General features: G+C 36.8%; 1 long non-coding RNA gene across 1 annotated transcript in view; it reads left to right on the top strand.

The window, feature by feature from the left end:
• The window catches only part of LOC130544391 (uncharacterized), a 13386-nt gene extending 7517 nt beyond the window's left edge, over positions 1–5869 (top strand). Inside the window, exon 3 of the long non-coding RNA XR_008960635.1 lies at positions 5585–5869. This is a non-coding gene — a long non-coding RNA (uncharacterized LOC130544391). The remainder of the gene's footprint in view (positions 1–5584) is intronic.
• The last annotated feature ends 4128 nt before the right edge of the window (positions 5870–9997 follow it).

The raw sequence follows: 9997 nt of genomic DNA, 5'->3' as shown, positions 1-9997 counted from the left end.
CTACCGGATTCTCTCCGGAGCTCGAACTAGACGTCAGTTTATTTTTGAGTATTTTTGTTTGGTTGGATTATATCTCATAATTTAATAACAATATGTGAGAAATAACTACTAAAATCGTTTTGAGGAGTGCTGTGAATGTAAAATAGGAGAACACACATTATAATGTGCTTAATGAACTATAAAAATAAAAGGGTAGATTAATGTCCTATGAAACTTCGGCAGGTTAATTACAATACAGCGAGAGGCAGAAGCAGACGTATTGTACTTAGCGCTGCATGGGAAGGAAATTTTACCGATCCCTGGTTCGTAGGTGATCACTGGTGTGCTGCATCACAGAAAGAAAGAAGGCATGATATTCATTAAGGACAGAGTGGGGAAATTAAACATGAAGCGATTATGGCAAATGCATGTATTGTTTTCAAATTCCAATCATTTATTTAAATATTTTAATGGCTGCCAAGTGGTATGGGAAATAAAGCTACTTAGAAATGAATAAAGTCATTTTTTTAAGAGAGTTACAAGTAAAATGATGAAGTCACTGGAAATTGGAAAACTTCCGTGACCCTGACAAAATAAAAAGTGTGTGAAGGTGAATCAATACGTAAGAGGATTAGCTCATTCATTACCTAGTTAGTTAAATAAGATTCTTTTAATGAAAATAGCCATGTTGTCTTTTCTAATTTTAAGAAAAACTCATACTCATGGCACGCTTTTCAGAAAATTGTGAAGAAAATAAAGAAAATAAAACCCAAAGATAACTGCTACTGATGTTTCTGGTTATGCATCCTTAGAAAATAGACTTGGAGGCTATCTGCCTTAAGCTGTTTGCATAACCTGCTCTTTTTCTCTTAATAACTGTGGTGTGTAAACTTTTTAATGTCAACTATCTTAAATGGTCGTAAACCCCCCTATCATTGGACATTAAGTTTTTATCATTTTAGGAAATATAAACAAAATCACAATAAGCACCCTTGTACAATATACCCTCACACACTTATCTAATTACTTTCTTAGGATAACTATCTAAGTTAATAACCTCAAATTATATTACTAAATTGATGTCTGGAAAGGTATCAGTGCACAATTCACACTCATATTGGTACTAAAAATGTTAATCTTTAAGACCAAATCAATTTCGTATCTGAAAAATAACTGCCTACACAACTTTTCCTATGTTTTTTTGGACACTTATATATTATTTTATGCATGACCCTGGTCTTTACTACATTTTCTATTGGTTTATTGGTCATTTAAATTTTTATGTAATTCAAACTATTAGTCTTTTCCTTAGGAAGTTGTTCCTACCTTAAAATTACAAAAATAACTTTATAATATTCTTTTTATTTTGTGATTATTTTCTTCTGTTAAATCATTAATTCATTTCAGACTTTTGGCATTAATTCATTTGAGGGTTTTGGTATGAGGAAAGGATACAATTTTTTAATCAAAATCAAATTGTGCCAGTGCCATTTATTCTTTCTTTCTTTTATTTTTATTTTTTAAGATTTTATTTATTTATTTGAGAGAGAGAGAGAGAGAGGGAGAAAGAGAGCACAAGCCAGGGGGAGAGGCAGAGGGAGAAGCAGACTCCACAATGAACAGGGAGCCCGATGACCCTGGGATCATGACCTGAGCCAAAAGCAGACCCTTAACCAACTGAGCCACCCTTCAATGCCATTTATTTTTTAATCCATCCTTCCCCGCTTTCCCCTGGCCCCGTAAGAAAAACACCAATTTTATTATATGTTAAATCCTCTTTTATACGTAAATCTGTTTCCAGAATCTTAATGTATTCCATTGCTTTGTTTTGTTTTTTTTCCAGGAACAACTTGATTATATTTTTATAATAGGTTTCTAATGTCTGGTAGAGCAACTCTTTCTTATCTTTATTTTAAAATATTTCTCTGGTTATAGTCACACATTTATTATTTTAATGAACTTTAAAATAATCGAAAGCTTTTTCCTCCGGTTCGTTGGGGGGTATTAATTAGTATTCATTATATTGATATATTAATTTTTAGAAAATTTATATCTGTATGACTCAGAGGGTTACCATCCAAGAATATTACATGTGACTCTGTACTTTAGGGCAGTTTTTAATTCTTTAGTTGAGTTTTTAAAGTTTTCTTTACATAATTACTGCCTATTTCTTGTTAAGTTTATTCTCAGTATGTTTATTCCTGTTTTATGGTTTCTGTGACTGTTTTTTCATATTTGCTATTGTGAATGACTCTCTTTTCCTAATGTATTTATATAATAATTTTGTATACTTATTTTGGAATTGTTTTACTGAATTCTTATTGTTTCTGAAGATTTTCCTGGATTTTCCTTGTATTATGTTACTTGTAAATTAAACTATTTTTACCATATGCTTTCCATATTTACAGGTCTATTATGGGATAGGTCTTCTGAAGCAACATTCAAAATAGTAGTGAGTGGAGAGGCAAGTGGCTGAGCTTCTCCTGATCTCAGGGTTGTGAGTTCAAGACCCACATTGGGTGTAGGGCTTACTTAAAAAAAAAAAAATAGGAGTGACTGTATATAAACCCATTTGTTTTTAACTTATATAGGATTATCTGTTATATTTTGCTGTTATGCATAAAACTTGTTACATGTATATAGGCACACAGAGACGAATTTTAATAAATACCTTATTTGTAATCAATTGAGATGATTATGTGATTTTATTTTCTTTTATGAACCTTTGAAATGGTGAAAGCCATACATATCCTTCTCATTCAGCACCAATAGATAATTATGAAATTCCTGTTCATTCTGCAGAGCATTTCATTGGTTGGTTGGTTGGTTGTTTATAGAAGTATAGTTGACACACAATGTTACATAAATTTCATGTGTACAGCATAGTGATTCCACAACTCTGTATGTTATGCTATGCTTACCCTAAGTGTAGCTACCATCACTGCAGAACAATTATAATTTTTTTTATGTAACCTAGTGGTCTCCAAATTGTGGTGGTACATTCAGGTAACTGAGAGAAAAAAATGTTAAAACTTCTATTTCAATAATCCATGTCTTTGAAAGCAACTATTAGTAGAACATTACATCTATACAAATTTTAAATGAACACATATCAGGTTCATACTACTCCAAATTTTATCCTGTACTGATCTCCTAGATAAGTGATATGATAATGCTGGACTTCTATTTTTTTTTCCTGAACAAAGGAAAATATCTTCCTTTGTGAAGTTATGCTACTTAAAAAAAAATAGGCTCCATACCCAGTGTGGAGCCCAATGTGGGGCTTGAACTCACAACCCTGAGATCAAGACCTGAGCTAACACAGACAGAGTCTGACGCTCAACAAACTGAGGCTCCCAGGCGCCAGCTCACCCTAGTTATGCTACTTTCTGAGGTCAATCATCTCAAACTATAATTGATTTTTAGTGAGAACTTTCTTTCTTTCCTTTTTTCTTTCTTTCTTTCTTTCTTTGAGAGAGAGCACATGCACAAGTTGGGGGGGCAGGGAGAGGGAGAGAGAGAATCTTAAGCAGGCTCTTCACTCAGTGCAGAATCCAAGGCAGGGCTCGAACCCCTGACCCTGAGATCATGACCTGAGCTGAAATCAAGAGTCAGTTACTTAACCTACTGAGCCACCCAGGTGCCCCAGAATTTCTTTTTTTCAATCACACTAACGCTATAGTATTTGGTTCATGAACATCTGTTCATAATACTAAATTTCAAATGGCCTATTATGAATAAAAAATACTCTATGTTTCAATTTGGTTTTTTTCCATTGAATATTTTATAATATTAATATTGTACACATTGATTTTAGTTTTCATATTTTCCTGTTGTATTTTTACCCATCCATTTTTGACACACTGTATCTGTGTTCTACATTATGTTTAACAGAAAAACACTCAAAGATGAATTAATAGACTATCACTAATGTTGTAAATATTGTTTCAGAAGAGTAATTTAATAATAGAACCTATAAGTCTCAAGAGGGTAAGGCATAAGAAGTAGTATTTACAGATTTTATTATACGTAGAGTCTGTCTTTTCAAATTTCCTTAAGTTCCAGAGGCACATTTTATAAATGTGCATTCTATTTTTTGGAGTAAGTGTTCAAAATGTCTTCTTGACTTTTCTTTCATCAGTTATGTTGCTTTTCTTCCCTTGAGTGATATTTTTCATTGGCTCTGTCAGTGTTTTTGTTCCTGCTTCTTATGGCCGTGGACGAGCTGAGCATTAGGCTAGGATCCCTGCGAGTGGGCCTTCCTTGAACTCTCTCCCAGATAATCCAGTTGACCATTAGACCTTTAGCTGGGGGGTCGGACACAGTGTATTGCTTGTTTTCAGTTGTTCAACTATCCCATGTGCTGAAGGACACTGAGGCGGGGTGTGAGGCAGCTTGAATATACAGCAGCAATCCTTTATGGGTTCTCTGATCACTCGCTCTCCTTCTGTCCTTGGCCATGGATACATCTGCCAGTATCTTTCTGATCTCAGTAGTTTCACAGCCATGAGAACATCTAAGCCTGACGAGAAATGGTGGGTGAAAAACTGTGGCACAAGTGATTTTGTTTGCTGTTTAAATGAGGTTTTTGTTTTCCCAAAACTATCCTTCAAGAAAGTAGATATTGCCTTATACATGACTTCTTATAAAACCTTCTCTTTAGTGAGCTATATCTCAATTCATTTATTTTTAACCTAAAAAATTGTCTGGAGGAAAGCTCTTAGCCTGAACGACTGTAGTCAACGGTAGAAAGGTCTCACATGCAGCCTTGGCATTTATTTCCTGGTGGTATGACAAATGTGGGCCATGTTTGAGCTTTAAAATGGGGTAACATACAACTTGCTTTATTGATACAATTAAAATATTTTAGAATGTTTTTTTTCCAAACTGTCCTACTTATATCAGTGGCTCTCTCACCATCTCTTAAAATCTAAAATCATACAGTTCTTTCAAATACTCCAATGCTGAGACATGTTAAAGAAAACCAAAAATAGCAGTATGTTGTTCAATGCTTTCAAAGAGCCTTTCAAATGAGATAAAACCTTGATCTAGTGTGATCAGTAACAACCACTTTCTATAGAAATTAAATCTTAGTAAATATTTTATTAAAATAAAGCTACTCACGGGGCACCTCGGTGGCTCAGTTGGTTAAGCATCCGACTCTCAATATCAGCTGGGTTATAAGATTTCTCCCTCTGCCTTTCCCTCCCCGCACTCCCTCTCTCAAATAAATGAATAAATCTTTTAAAAAAATAAAGCTACTCACAATCCTAGTGTTCAATTTTCATGTAGCTACCAATGCCAGGGATCTGTATTTAGCCTGTTACATCTCATCTTCCATATATATAAATATAAGGAGAATGTAAATTGTTTAACATTGTGAAACATTCTTCAGCCCCTGTGTGCGACTGTTACAATTACTGCAACTGTTTGTGAGTACCTCAGGAACTAAGCATTAGAGTAAGAAGAAGAGCAAGAAAATAGATGGTTGGTACTATTGGCAAAAAAAAAAAAAAAATCTTTATCGTACAAGGTATATAATATCTATACTATCTGCAATGAAATATTTTGCAAATTAATTACTTTGTCTCCTTCCTTTCTCCAGTTGTTTTGGCTACAAAAATCCTCCTTGAACTTGATACTGCACCCATCCCTATGGCACAACCTGCAATTCACCAGGACTTACAGATGCACTCAGCAAGAGCTATGAACAAGAGTTCTGGGGTGCCTGGGGCGCTTGGTTGTTTAAGTGTCAGACTCTTGATTTCGGCCGAAGTCATGATCTCAGTGTTCTGAGATTAAGCCCCACGTAGGGCTCTGTGCTTAGCATGGAGTCTGCTTGAGAGTCTCTCTCTCTCTCTCTCTGCCCACCCCCACCACTGTGGTCTTTCTCTCTCTCTCTCTCTCTCAAAAAAAATATATATATATATATATATATATATATATATATATATATATACTCTGTGCTTAGCATGGAGTCTGCTTGAGATTCTCTCTCTCTCTCTGCCCACCCCCACCACTGTGGTCTTTCTCTCTCTCTCTCTCTCAAAAAAAAAAAAAAAAAATTTATATATATATATATATATATATATCTCCCAGAGTCTGAATGGTGTCAGTCCCGAGAGCCTCTGTTTAGTTGCATGGTGCCAGTGCTGAGCACTGAACTGTTTGTGACAGATGGGCTTATGTGTGTGGTCATGAATTTGCTTTTGCATGTTTCTAATAGACAAGACATATGAGACTCTCTGAAGTGCCTGGCATAGGACAGGGGTTCTTCTTTCTGAGTCTCTACTGCTCATTACTGAAGGGCAGCATTAGGGATAAGGCGCCAGAGAGCTTTTCTGCTTTCCTCCTGGGCCGCTTCTATCTCCTTGCCAGTCCCCATTCTTCAACCTAGCACCACTCAGAACTGCTTCACTTATTAGTCTCCAGAGACTAAAATAAAAAAGGCTACATATTGAAACTCTATGTCCTCTATGATTTCCTTCAAATTTTGTTATATCTGGCATGTATGCTTCAGAAACTGTGTGTGTGATTATTGCCGTTTTTGACTTTTATTAAGGATAGAACATACTCTATTTTTAGTTCTTTTCATTCATCCTCGTATGTTTTTGAGAGAAGAGAGAGAAAAGCATTCAATCTCTGCTGCCTGTCTTAAACATTCCTGATTACTTTTTAAATCTAGAAATATGTATGGCTGAATTCATAAAATTCATTGTATTCAGCATGAACTTCATTTTTTTTTTTTTTTAAGATTTTATTTATTTATTCGACAGAGAGAGAGACAGCCAGAGAGAGAGGGAACACAAGCAGGGGAGTGGGAGAGGATGAAGCACGCTCATAGCGGAGGAGCCTGATGTGGGGCTCGATCCCATAACGCCGGGATCATGCCCTGAGCCAAAGGCAGACGCTTAACCACTGTGCCACCCAGGCGCCCCCAGTATTCAGCATGAAAAGGCAGATTCAAGCACTTTAATTGGACTGTAAAAATCACGTAATAAAATTTAATAACAGTGTGTATTTAGACCTTTCAGATAACATAAACTATTTAGGACTCCAATGTCTGTTTGTATTTTAGATTATAGTCTAAACCATTTACATAATTATAATAAAATCATATTGGAATCAGAACTAGAAAGATTAACTGGAAATGAACGTGCATACCTTTTCTGTGACAGCTGCAAAGTCTTGCTTAGACCCTGTTCGGATGTATTAATAGCACTGTTACGACAGAACACCATGGTGTCATCATGTGCAGGATATTTCTTCAGGCTGGGGAGCAGTAGTACGCAAGTGACATATTAACAAAGCACATGTTTCATTGATGGTGTTAATTAGTGCTTCTTCTATAATTATTTTCACCTGGTCTGGTTTTCACCTCCCTTCCTTTTGCTGATAAATCTGCTCTCCATTTAGGTGAGGTTAGCAAAGTAGGCCTCAACTATAGATGAGAAAGTCTATGGGCTGTGAGTTTAATATCAAAACATGTTGGTAGTTAAAGAAACGAAGAAATGAGGAAAAGTAACATAAGGAAAAACAATACATGTATGTTTACATCCAGTAGAATCTTTGTAGACCATGCAACCAGGAGTTCAAAGAAGATTCTGAAAAGTAAATCTGTATATTCATCCCATTTCAATACAGAAAACATTGTAACTTGCTTCATTGAAAACAGCTCTGAGAAAGCAGATAATTGAGTCCGTGGAATTTTTACTCTGAAATTGTTCCTTGTTTCAATATGTATTGGTTAGAAAGCCCTCTAAAGTACTTATTGGCAGTGCCTTCTACCTTAGTGAAGGGGGAGGCAAATATTTGGTGGAGATTAAAGACTATGCAGTGCCTTTGGGTCATTCTGTACCTGAACAATTTGGTCTTGAACTAGCGTATTGATAGATTAAAACTTCATCTAGGGGACTGTAGCATAAATTCCAGTAGTTAATATTTTGAAAAACTCCTGCCTGTTTTTTGGTCATTTTTATTTTACTTTATTTTATGTTATTTCATTTCGTGTCATGTCATGTCATGTCATGTCATGTCATTGTTGGTGATATTCTGGTGTAGACAGTTTGAATCTGCATTTGTCTATTAAGTGGTTTTGCTGAGGAATCTATCTTCTTTCGTGTACTTAAGAAAATGCCTGACATTCCTTCTCTCTGTCCTTCATACAATCAATTTTTCTCTCTCTACTAGGTCATTCCCAGTAATATGCAAACATGCTATTATTTCTCTCACCTAAAAATAGTTTCTTCAACTAAATTCTCTGCCAGCTGCTTCTTCAATTCCTTGAATGTTTCCCACACAACTCCTTGAAATAATGATACATACTTGCTGCCTTTAATTCCTCTGCTCTTTCCCCTGTAGCGCTCTCCAGTTAGGCTCTTGCGCCCACCGCATCACCCAGACTTTGTGTTTCAGGGTCACCTCCATGTTGCTCAATTTATAGTCACGCTCTCTGCCCTCTTCTTTTTTTTTTTTTTTAAAGATTTTATTTATTTATTTGACAGAGATAGAGACAGCCAGCGAGAGAGGGAACACAAGCAGGGGGAGTGGGAGAGGAAGAAGCAGGCTCACAGCGGAGGAGCCTGATGTGGGGCTCGATCCCAGAACGCCGGGATCACGCCCTGAGCTGAAGGCAGACGCTTAACCGCTGTGCCACCCAGGCGCCCCTCTCTGCCCTCTTCTTACTAGACCCTTCATTGACATATACTTACTCCATTGATCATTTGCCCCTCCTTGATTTGCTTTCTTCTCTTGGCTTTTTGCTCACCACACTTTTTTGGGTTTCCGTCCTACCTCAATGCTCATTCCCTCTCAATCTTCTCATGCCCAATTCTTCTCTTCTCTGATCCCCTTAATGTTGGAACTTTTTACCTATCTACACTTATTCTCTTAAATACCTTACCTAAACTCAGTCTAAATATTATCTCTAAGTCAAGAACTCCCAAATGTGTCTCTCCAGTCCAGACCATTCTCCTGAACTCCAGATGCGTATATCCAACCACCTCCTCAGCATCTCCACTCAGAAGTATAACAGAGAACTCAAACCTAACATGTCCAAACTTGGACTCCTGGTCTTCCTACAAAAATCTACTCTACTTAGAGCTTCAGGGGGCTGCAACACCTTTGTTTCGGCTGCAAAACAAAGGTTGCTAGGGTAACCAACAATCCAAGTTTGCTGGGGACTGAGGGAATTCTCGGGATGAAGGACTTTCACTGCAACAACTGGGAAAGTCCTGAGCGAACCAGAACAAGCAAACCTATCCGTTGCTAAACCCAAGAACCTTAGGGCCATCCTTGATTCTTTTCTCACATTGCATCTCTAATATATTACAAAATCCTGTTGGTTTTTTTAATGCGCTCATACCACCTCCATTGCTGTTACCTGGTCAGGGCACCGCCCCTCCCTTGCAGTACCGAAACAGCTCTTAACTGGTCTTCCTATCTCCACCCTCCTTCTCTATCATGCATTCTCAACACGGCTGCCAGAGTACTCTTTTTAAAAATACAAGCCAGATCATAATATTCCTCATTTTCCAAACTCTGTAATCCCTTCCTGTTTCAGGGTGGAAGCCAAAATCTTTACAATGGCATCTGAAGCCTGCTTGATGTAACTCCAGCTCCTGTTTTATACAGCACCCCTTCCCACCAGCCTGTCAATTACTTCAACTCCTATAATTCTTTGCCTTGTTCACTGTTTGTTAGCCACATTAGCTTTCTGACTGTTCTTTTCTGCAGGTAGGCTACCATCTTAGGGCTTTTTGCATCGTCCATTAACTCTTTCATTTGCTTTAAGTTTGCCTCAAATGTCACTATTGTCATGATGATCATACTATTAAAAATTCCACTATCTTCCATTCCAGATCTCTCCTCCTATGTCCTATTTTCTCCCTATGCTTTTAATCTTTTAACATTCTACATATTTTACATGTTTGTTATATTCATTTTTCATGGTCTATCTACTCTCAGTAGAATATGAACTCCATAAAAACAGGGTATTAAAAAAAAAACCTCTTTCTTA

Source organism: Ursus arctos, unplaced genomic scaffold, assembly GCF_023065955.2.
Source record: "Ursus arctos isolate Adak ecotype North America unplaced genomic scaffold, UrsArc2.0 scaffold_20, whole genome shotgun sequence".
NCBI lineage: Eukaryota > Metazoa > Chordata > Mammalia > Carnivora > Ursidae > Ursus > Ursus arctos.
The sequence above is the reverse complement of the archived record's forward strand: the minus strand, read 5'-3'. Positions and strand labels throughout refer to the sequence as shown.